Source organism: Tamandua tetradactyla, chromosome X (assembly GCF_023851605.1).
Source record: "Tamandua tetradactyla isolate mTamTet1 chromosome X, mTamTet1.pri, whole genome shotgun sequence".
Classification (NCBI taxonomy): Eukaryota; Metazoa; Chordata; class Mammalia; order Pilosa; family Myrmecophagidae; genus Tamandua; species Tamandua tetradactyla.
The window spans coordinates 47,014,829-47,023,254 of NC_135353.1; the positions used below are offsets into that span (position 1 = coordinate 47,014,829).

Genomic DNA, 8,426 nt, shown 5'->3' on the forward strand with positions numbered 1-8,426 from the left:
GTATGAACAAACCCCAAGATTGGGGGCTCAGCCTATAGCTTTGGTTGTCCACACTGCTTGTGAGAATATCAAGAATTCAACTTGGGGAAGTTGAATTTCTCCCCGAAGAACCTGGACTTCGAAAGCCATTGAGAAGCCAGGTACCCTCTCCTCTAGGCCTCACAGTCTCTTACTCAGCTTCTTTCTGCATGTCCACTTCACTCTGGTCCTTCTTGGCAGACATGCTTCCTCTAGTTCCCTGAGCACACGTCCCACCATGGCCACCTCTCAGTCTTCAGGTCAGGTGACCAGCAGAAATGGATGGGAATCACTGAATGCCAACAGCAAACCCATGGGAGGGAGAGCCCGATTGGCTTAACTTAGAGTTATGTGTTATAGTTATGTGTCCAGTCAGTAGTCAATCAACAATGGTGGGGGTGGAAGGTTAAGGTCATGCATAAGGCCCGTGGAAGAGCTAGTGTCCAGAGAAAGCAGTATGGGCTAAGCAGATATCTCCAAGAGCACCCCAACAGTGCAGCTCTGAGCTGGAAGACCTGTGCACTAGCCCTGGGGTTGCCTCAAGAAATCCCTTGCCTCTCTGGATGTTTATCCTCCTCTGTTTGCTCAGCGCTTTCTACAGTTCTTTGTGTTTATTTGTGTTTAAGTTGGCTTTTCTGTGGGTATTTTCAGAGGCGTCTAAGAATACTGAGACATGGGAAAGATGGCACATCAAGTAAATAAGGGATAATCCTAAAAAAATTAGACAACTTTATGAGCTGTGAGAGTTGAAAACAAAAAAAAAAATACCCTGTTGGCCTAAGACCAAATTCTTGGGTTTTGGCTGCAGTCCAATTAGGAGTCCAAGCTAGAATCAAATGTTACCTCTCTCCAAAGACTCCAATAACTCCCATGATCTTATGAGGAGACACTAGTTCCAGAGGATGACTTTGGGACTTCCTTATACTTTACAACCCCAGCGCCTGTCTCTAGTGGTGCCAAGAATTCTAGTGTTCAGTTGCTGCCCCTAGACACATATTTTGATGGTTTCCAAACAGCACAAGGTAGAGGTAACATTTTCTATTGTCATTAATTAATTTGTTGTGATTGTAATCCAGAGCGTTAAAAAATTAAATAAAAATAACCCTGGGCGGGGCTTAGCAGTGGGTTGTCTTAGTAGGAGTTTATGGGCTCCCAGCTTCAGAGGCGGGAAGGCTGCTCCTCCCAGGCCAGTGTCTTCAGCTGCTGGCAGGCTTTGGGTTTCCTTGGATTTTCTTTTCTTTTCTTTTAATTCGAGAAGCTGTAAATTTACAGAAAAATTATGCAGACTTCTGGAAAGATGGCCAAATAGAGAAGCTTGAGATTAGCCCTGCTCCATGGAAAAGTTAGGGAAGGGACAGGAGGGCAACTGAGGGGGCGATTCGGGAGTGCGGCTGACGTGGGAGAGCCTTCTGCACCACATGTGGCAGCTCTAGATGCAGAGGCCGAGGAACCGAGGAACCGAGAGGCAAAGCTGGAGCCTGGTGCGGAGGCATGGAGCTGCGGAGCCCATGGGAGTGCATGGATGGGAGCCCAAGACTAGAAAGTAAGCCAGGCCGCGTTCCTTGGATGTGCTACCCTCACCAGTGCAGCACTGTGACCAGTAACTCGCCCCATACCCCACGCACAAGAACCCCATCACCCACTCCCATTCCCCACGGTCCAGGCACCCCCAGTCCACCAGCCCCCAGCCCACATACTGCCCCCCACCCCCACCCAAGTACAGCCCCACCCACCTCTCCTGCACCCCTCCTGAGCACTACCTCCCCCTCGCTGTTCCCTGCAGGCTGTTGTCAGCGCATAAAGGCTGTGGGCACCAACCTCCATACCCAGGTTACCCCTGGTCCCCTGACCATAGTGTTGCACAGCCTCACCCAACACCCCTGATTTTTCAGCACTCCTAGGCCCACACATGTGCGCGGGCCCCAAATCACATCATTCAGCTCTGGGAACCTCAGTTTACAGCAGTCCTAGAACTGCACATGTGCACAGCCCTCAGCCACACTTCCCAGCTCTGAGAAAGTGCTGAACTGCACAGCTGGGTCACATCTGCCCCCAATCCACGAAGGCATAATGCCAACCTGCTGCCGTAGCTCTGTGCATACACACAAAGGGCCCTATGCCTTAGACCAGTGCACACCAGAGTTACGCCCCCCAGACCAGTTAACCCTCACAGCGACATCCTCCCTGGCCACTGGGCTCCCACGTTCACAAGCATCAGTGTAACATCCCCAACCTCTGCCTATACCTGCCCTGAAACAATTCACTGTACTGAGTACCCCACCTTGTACCCTGCTCCCTGCTGTACAACCATCCCACAAACACAAGGCCTTAGACTACTGAAGTAGTCTCTCAAAATGAATCAATCAAGATATTTACATGCCATGAAGACAACAGATCACTAAGCATATCACAATGCAGACAGATATAGCCCTGCCTGATGACCAAATTAAAACACCAGAGGAGACACAGACATTAGAACAACTAATCAAAGATGTTCACAAAGCTCTACTTAATAAAATAAGTGGGATAGCAAATGACATAAAGGAGATCAAGAAGACAGTAGAAGAGCACAAAGAGGAATTTGAAAGAATAAATAGAAAAATATCAGATGTTGAAGAGAAGCAGAAAATCCTGAAAGCACAAGAAAAAACGATCTACTACATACAAGGGAAACCAAATAAGACTGAGTTCAGACTATTCAACTAGCACCCTGGTGGTGAGGAGGCAGTGGTATGGTATATTTCTTTCTAACGAGAAAGACTTCCAGCGAAGAATTCTGTACCCAGCCAAATTGTCCTTCAAAACTGAGGGAGAGATTAAAGTTTTCACAGACAAAGAAGTCCTGAAAGAATTTGTCAACAAGAGATCGGTCCTACAAGAAATACTAAAAGGATTTTGCCAGCTGACAAAAAGAAAGGAGAGGGAGGTCTGGAGAAGGGCACAGAATTGAAGAGTACCACCAAGGGTATTTTAAAGAATACAAAGAGAAAGAGGGAAGAGAATATATATATCTGACAAATAAATAGATAAGATGGTGGATTCACGAAACGCCTTTTCAGTAATGACTGAATATTAACAGACTAAACTTACAATTAAAAGATACAGATTGGCAGAATGGATTAAAGCTCTGCTGTTGCCTTCTTGAAAGTCTTACTGATCCTTTCAAAAAGGGTCCCACATTTTCAGTTCACCCTGAGTCCTGGAAATTATATAGCTGGACCTGCCAAACCCAATAGATCTCTTTCATTCTGTTTTATTGGTCAAAGCAGTCACAGAGCCCAGCCAGATTCAAGGGAAGGGGATATAGACCCCACCTCTCAATGAGAGGAGTATCAAAGAATCCATGGTCATCTTTAATCCATCACAGCATGGTAAAGGATTGGGAAAAGAGCCCTGAAATCAAATTGGAAGCTTAATCCCATTTTGACAGCTAATGACTTAGCTTACCACGAACAAATCACTTCAGCTTTCAGGATTTCAGTTTTCTTAAATATGAAATGGAGGAAATTGGATTTGTGCTCTCAGCTCTGACATCATAACCCCATAGTGCCACATTTGTATCTCTAAATGTACATTTAATGGTTTTCATTCGAAAAAATTATTATACCAGGATCTCCAAAGGCAGAAGGACATGGGAATGGAGGGCAAAGGAGCTACCAAAAAAACCCACAATTATTAGTTTGAGCAAAACACCAGTGGATGTCAACTCAAATTCAGCTGCTTCCAACTCCCACTCATTCCACAAACACCCATCACAGTCTAGGAGGCAGGCTCAGTGCGAGTGCTGGGTGCTGGTTGGCAGCAGTGCATCGCAGCGGCTTACAGCCTACTCAGGGACAGCCATTAGTGCTGACTACTGTGGTGAGGGAGGCACTAGGTGCATGGAAACCCATCCTGAAATGGGAGGGCCTGAGGAAGATCAGACTGAGCCCCGAAGGTGGTAGAGGAGTTAGGTTTAAGGGTGGGCTGGGGCTGGAATGTGGAGTGTTCATATCCTAAAGGCAGAGGAAATAGGCCTCAGCCCAGTTGAGAGAAAGCAGGAGGCTTTAGTTAGGGAACAGAAAGTCACTTTGTGTGGCAGGAACAGAGAAAGGGTATATATTTGGGGGTGGGGGTCGAGGTGGAGGGAGAGGGTGGCAAGAGGAAGTAGTGATGGGAGATGAAGTTGGTGGTGTAAGCAGGAGTCAGGTCAACAAGGAGCCTCATAAGGCTTAAGAAGGAGCTTGGACTGGGTCCTGAGGCCAAGAGAAATATTGAGAGGTAGGAAATCGGACAGTGATCTCTCAGATTTGGGTTTAAGAAATCAATGAGGGGCGGGCCACGGTGGCTCAGCAGGTAAGAATGCTTGCCTGCCATGCCCGAGGACCCGGGTTCGATTCCCGGTGCCTGCCCATGTTAAAAAAAAAAAAAAAGAAATCAATGAGAAGAGTGCGTGGACTAATGAGTACAGACAGGTTGCGGATAGGGCGGGAAAGGCTAGGAATAGAGAGACTGGCAGGAGGCTGTGGCTTGCAGTTCAGGGGAGAAATGATGGTGACCTGAAGACAATAGTGATGGAGTGAAATGGGCGGAGAAGAGAAAGTTAGTAAGGATGGCATCCAGTTTCTGTCTTGAGCAACAGGGGCATGTGTTAGCGTCATTTATTGAGGAGTAAAGACCATGAGAGGAACAGCTTTCAGGATCGGGGCAGGAATCAAGAGTTCGGTTTTGGACACATTAAATTTGAGATGGCTGTAAGACATCCAGGTGAAGATATCTTCAAGAGAGAAGTGAGGTGCCTGGAGGATTAAGGGATGGTTTTTGTTTTGTTTTTTAATAGAAAAAAAAAACCCACAAAATCATTAAGTGTCTAGGAGACAATTTGAAGTTGAGAAAGTGCTAGCTTCACATATTTTTGCTGGGTGATTAAAATTAACATCTAGAATTATAATACAGGTATCCTAATAGGAATTCTAGGCAAGATAGACTGGTATATATATATTTTTAATTAAAAAAAATTTTCTTAAACATAACAACATACAAACACGAACTCTTACTATATGATCATTCCATTCTTGATATATAATAGAAAACTCACAATATCATCACCATGATCATTTCTTAGAACATTTGCATCAGTTCAGAAAAAGAAATAAAGAGAGAAAACCTCATACATACCATACCCCTTACCCCCCATCTCATTGACTGCTAGTATTTCCATCTACCCAATATATTTTAGCCTTTGTTTCCCCTATTTTTTTCTATACCCCTTACCACTCCCTTTCATTGATCATTAGCATTTCAATCTAAATTTATTTTAACATTTGTTCCCCCTATTATTTATTTATTTTTAATCCAAATGTTTTACTCATCTGTCCATACCATAGATAAAAGGAGCATCAAACATAAGATTTTCACTGGGGGTGGGGAGGCTCCAGGGCCCGAGACTAGCAAGAGGAGCCCAGGGAGCGCCGTGAGGTGATCCAGCCCCCAAGCCCACAGGGAGGAGACTTCGTCTTCCTACAGTTGCTCAGAGAAGCTCCACTGGAAGATTCGATGTGGTTGCCCCAGCCAGCAGCAGTAACGGCTACAGAAAAGCCACAGAGAAGCCGCTTCTGATGCCCCAAAGAGCAAGCCAACCCTTTCCAGGCTCCAGGAACACTACAAAGGAGTCAGAAATGCCTTCCACCAAAGAAAAGAGACCTCCTCGTGTCCAGTGAGAATATGGGGAGAACTACCAGCTGCTCAACTAACCACGCACCCTCCAGTGATACCTCTGACTAGTCCCAAGTGGCTGTGGTGAGTGGGCAGAGCCAGGCTGGAGCCAGAGTCAGGCTGGGGGGTGATGGCGCTGAAGCCATCAACAGTCTGACAGTGGACCAGTATGGCATGTTGTATAAGGCACCCCCACCCCACCCCAGGCTTTGTCCCCAGCCCACTTGTTCAGCAAAGCCCCCTATGCTGCTTCCTCATGTGGGTAGTTGCTATATCACTCGAGAACTCAGCCGCTGGACCTTGCTCCAGGCCAAGTGCCCATTTATCACCAGATGTCCAGGCTACCTGTTGGGTATACCTTGTATGAAACCCCATCAGCAGGTGCCAGCCCAATTCTTATCCCTCAGGAGGGTCAGCCTGCTCTGGAAGCAGCTGCTGCCAATAGAGGACAAATACAGTGAGAGTGAAATTTAGTAAGATGGGAAAATGAAGCTCTCAACTCCCACAACAGCAAGGGCGAAGGCCAAGGGCTGGTGTCAGTGGTGGAATGTGTGGTGGATGGACAGTTGTTTTCAGGCTCTCAGACTCTGCAAGTGGAAGTGACAGGGCCAGCACATCGAGAGCGAGGTCCAGCGAGTGGTTGGCACTTAAGCTTCTCAGGACTATTGTGCAGATACGGCTCAGAGAAAGGATGAACCTGGCCCCTTCAATCAGTCCCATCATACCTTTGACCATCAAGGTGAAGGGAAAGGGTCAGCCCAGAATGCAGCAGAGATGGCAGAGAAAAATCAGGCCCAAGGGTTCTATCCTCAGTTCCATCAGGAATTGGTGAAACAAAAACCTTTACCCAGAGCAATGGTTGTAGCCAGTGGCAAGCTGGTACCCACTGGAACTACAGGCCTGCCTGCTGCCCATGGGCTCAGAGATCCAGGTGTCTTCATGTCTGGACATGCAGGTCAGAGTCACCTTCCCAGGCAAGGAGCCAAAGCCACTCCCTATTACCTCCTCCTGTTTGTCCCCCCTTTTCATGAAAGGGTGCCATCATCCAGCTGGCTGCATGGGAGCTGAAGCGGGTAGAAGACCTCAGACTCAGGATTGTGTGCGCAGTGCCGAAGTGAGTGAGGGGCTGAAGATTGATTCTAGCATGGTTGTAGACATTCAGGAGATCCAGTGGCCTGAATTTGTCATGCTGCATTTTGTGGTTTGGGGGCAGTAGAGCAAAGTGAGCATCCAGGTGCCCCCCAAGCACCCCTTCTTTGTATATATCAGCGTTGGTCCTCCTGCAACTTTTCTCTCTGCCTGGCTATCAGCTACAGATGGGAGATGTCTGCACCTCGATCAGTTTACAGAACTTGAACATTAACTCACTTTCTCAGGCCAGCTGTGCTACCCTAGGTCAGCTGGGTCCCCCCCAGAGAAGGGCCTGATGTAACAGTCTTGGGACACAGGGAGCTATGAGATAATGAAGGGAAGAGCCAGCCATCAGGAGAGGGTCCTGTGTGGTAGAGACCTCCAGCCTAAGCCTGGTGCTCAGGCCTGCTAGCCAGCCCTGAACTTCCAAAGATGCAAGCGTGCAAGGGGAAGAGAATATGGGTCCTGCTCTTTCCCTCTTTCAATCCACAGGAGGTAAAGCTGTCCATCAAATGACATTCCATGAAGGAAAATGAACCTCTCTTCCAGACCAGACCTGGGGCTTTACCCCAGAGCCAAGCCTCACCATAAGCAGGCAGAGGATTTGCACATGCTGAGCAGGGAATGGCTCTCTTGGCAGTGAGATTGGGGGTGGGGGTGAGGGTGGGGAGGGAGGAGTGGAGGCAGCCTTTCAAGGCAGGGTCATTTCTCATTACCCTATGGCATCCTTGAAGGACAGGGTGCTGTGACGAGGAGCAGCAGGCCTGGGCCAAGGAAGGAAGGGTGTGCACAGGATGAAAAACATTTCATATATCCAGGCATCCCTCTTCTTTCCTCCCTATCCTCAGCTCCTGCAAGGGGACAGTCCAGACTTTGGGAGCAGGTGGCAGAGAGAGGTAGCAAAGAAAGAGCCAAAAATGATGACGCACTGCTTATACTAGCAGTAAACTACTACATAGGTCACAATCTTATAAACACAGTAAATAGGGTAGAGGCGAGTTTTAGGGAGACTTGCCTTCCTGTGGCCAAGCATGCTAAACCACACTGAAACTACAGTACTTTCCAGATGGAAAAATGTACACTACAGTTGAAGAGCAGAACCCGACTGGGTTGGACGTTGACCAGGAGCTTATTAGCCCTCTGTTGGGAAGCTTTCACACCCCACCCCACCCCCAGCTTCTCTTGGGGTACAGAAGGTCTCCCACATTATGCAATAATAAAATAAGCTTCTGGGTCTTTGCAGCTGTCAGGTGCCCTTTCAAGATAGATCTAAGATCCATCTTCGGACTAGTGAGTTGGTCTGGGCCCAGGATAACGCTGGCCCTCAAGTCAACTGCATGCTCTCCTTACTTGCAGACTCTGCACAGTGCGCAGGGTACAAGGAGGAGACATGGTGTGGTTTGCCCTGCTGAGCCTTGCCAGTAGGAACAGTCATGATAAATGCGCTTTACATACTAAAGATTTCTTTATTAGTTCTCCTCTTAGACCTAGATCTTCCCCCAGTAGATTGCAAATTCAAAGTCCACGTGGTCCAAAGCCATTCCACTTCAAATGCCCAGCAATTAAGATGGCCTCAAGTTGGG

The 8,426-nt window shown here is 47.7% G+C and overlaps 1 pseudogene; it reads left to right on the forward strand.

Annotated features, from left to right (window-relative positions):
• Positions 1–256: 256 nt before the first annotated feature.
• LOC143671807 (ataxin-1-like) lies at positions 257–7,359 on the forward strand (annotated as a pseudogene).
• Positions 7,360–8,426: the final 1,067 nt, after the last annotated feature.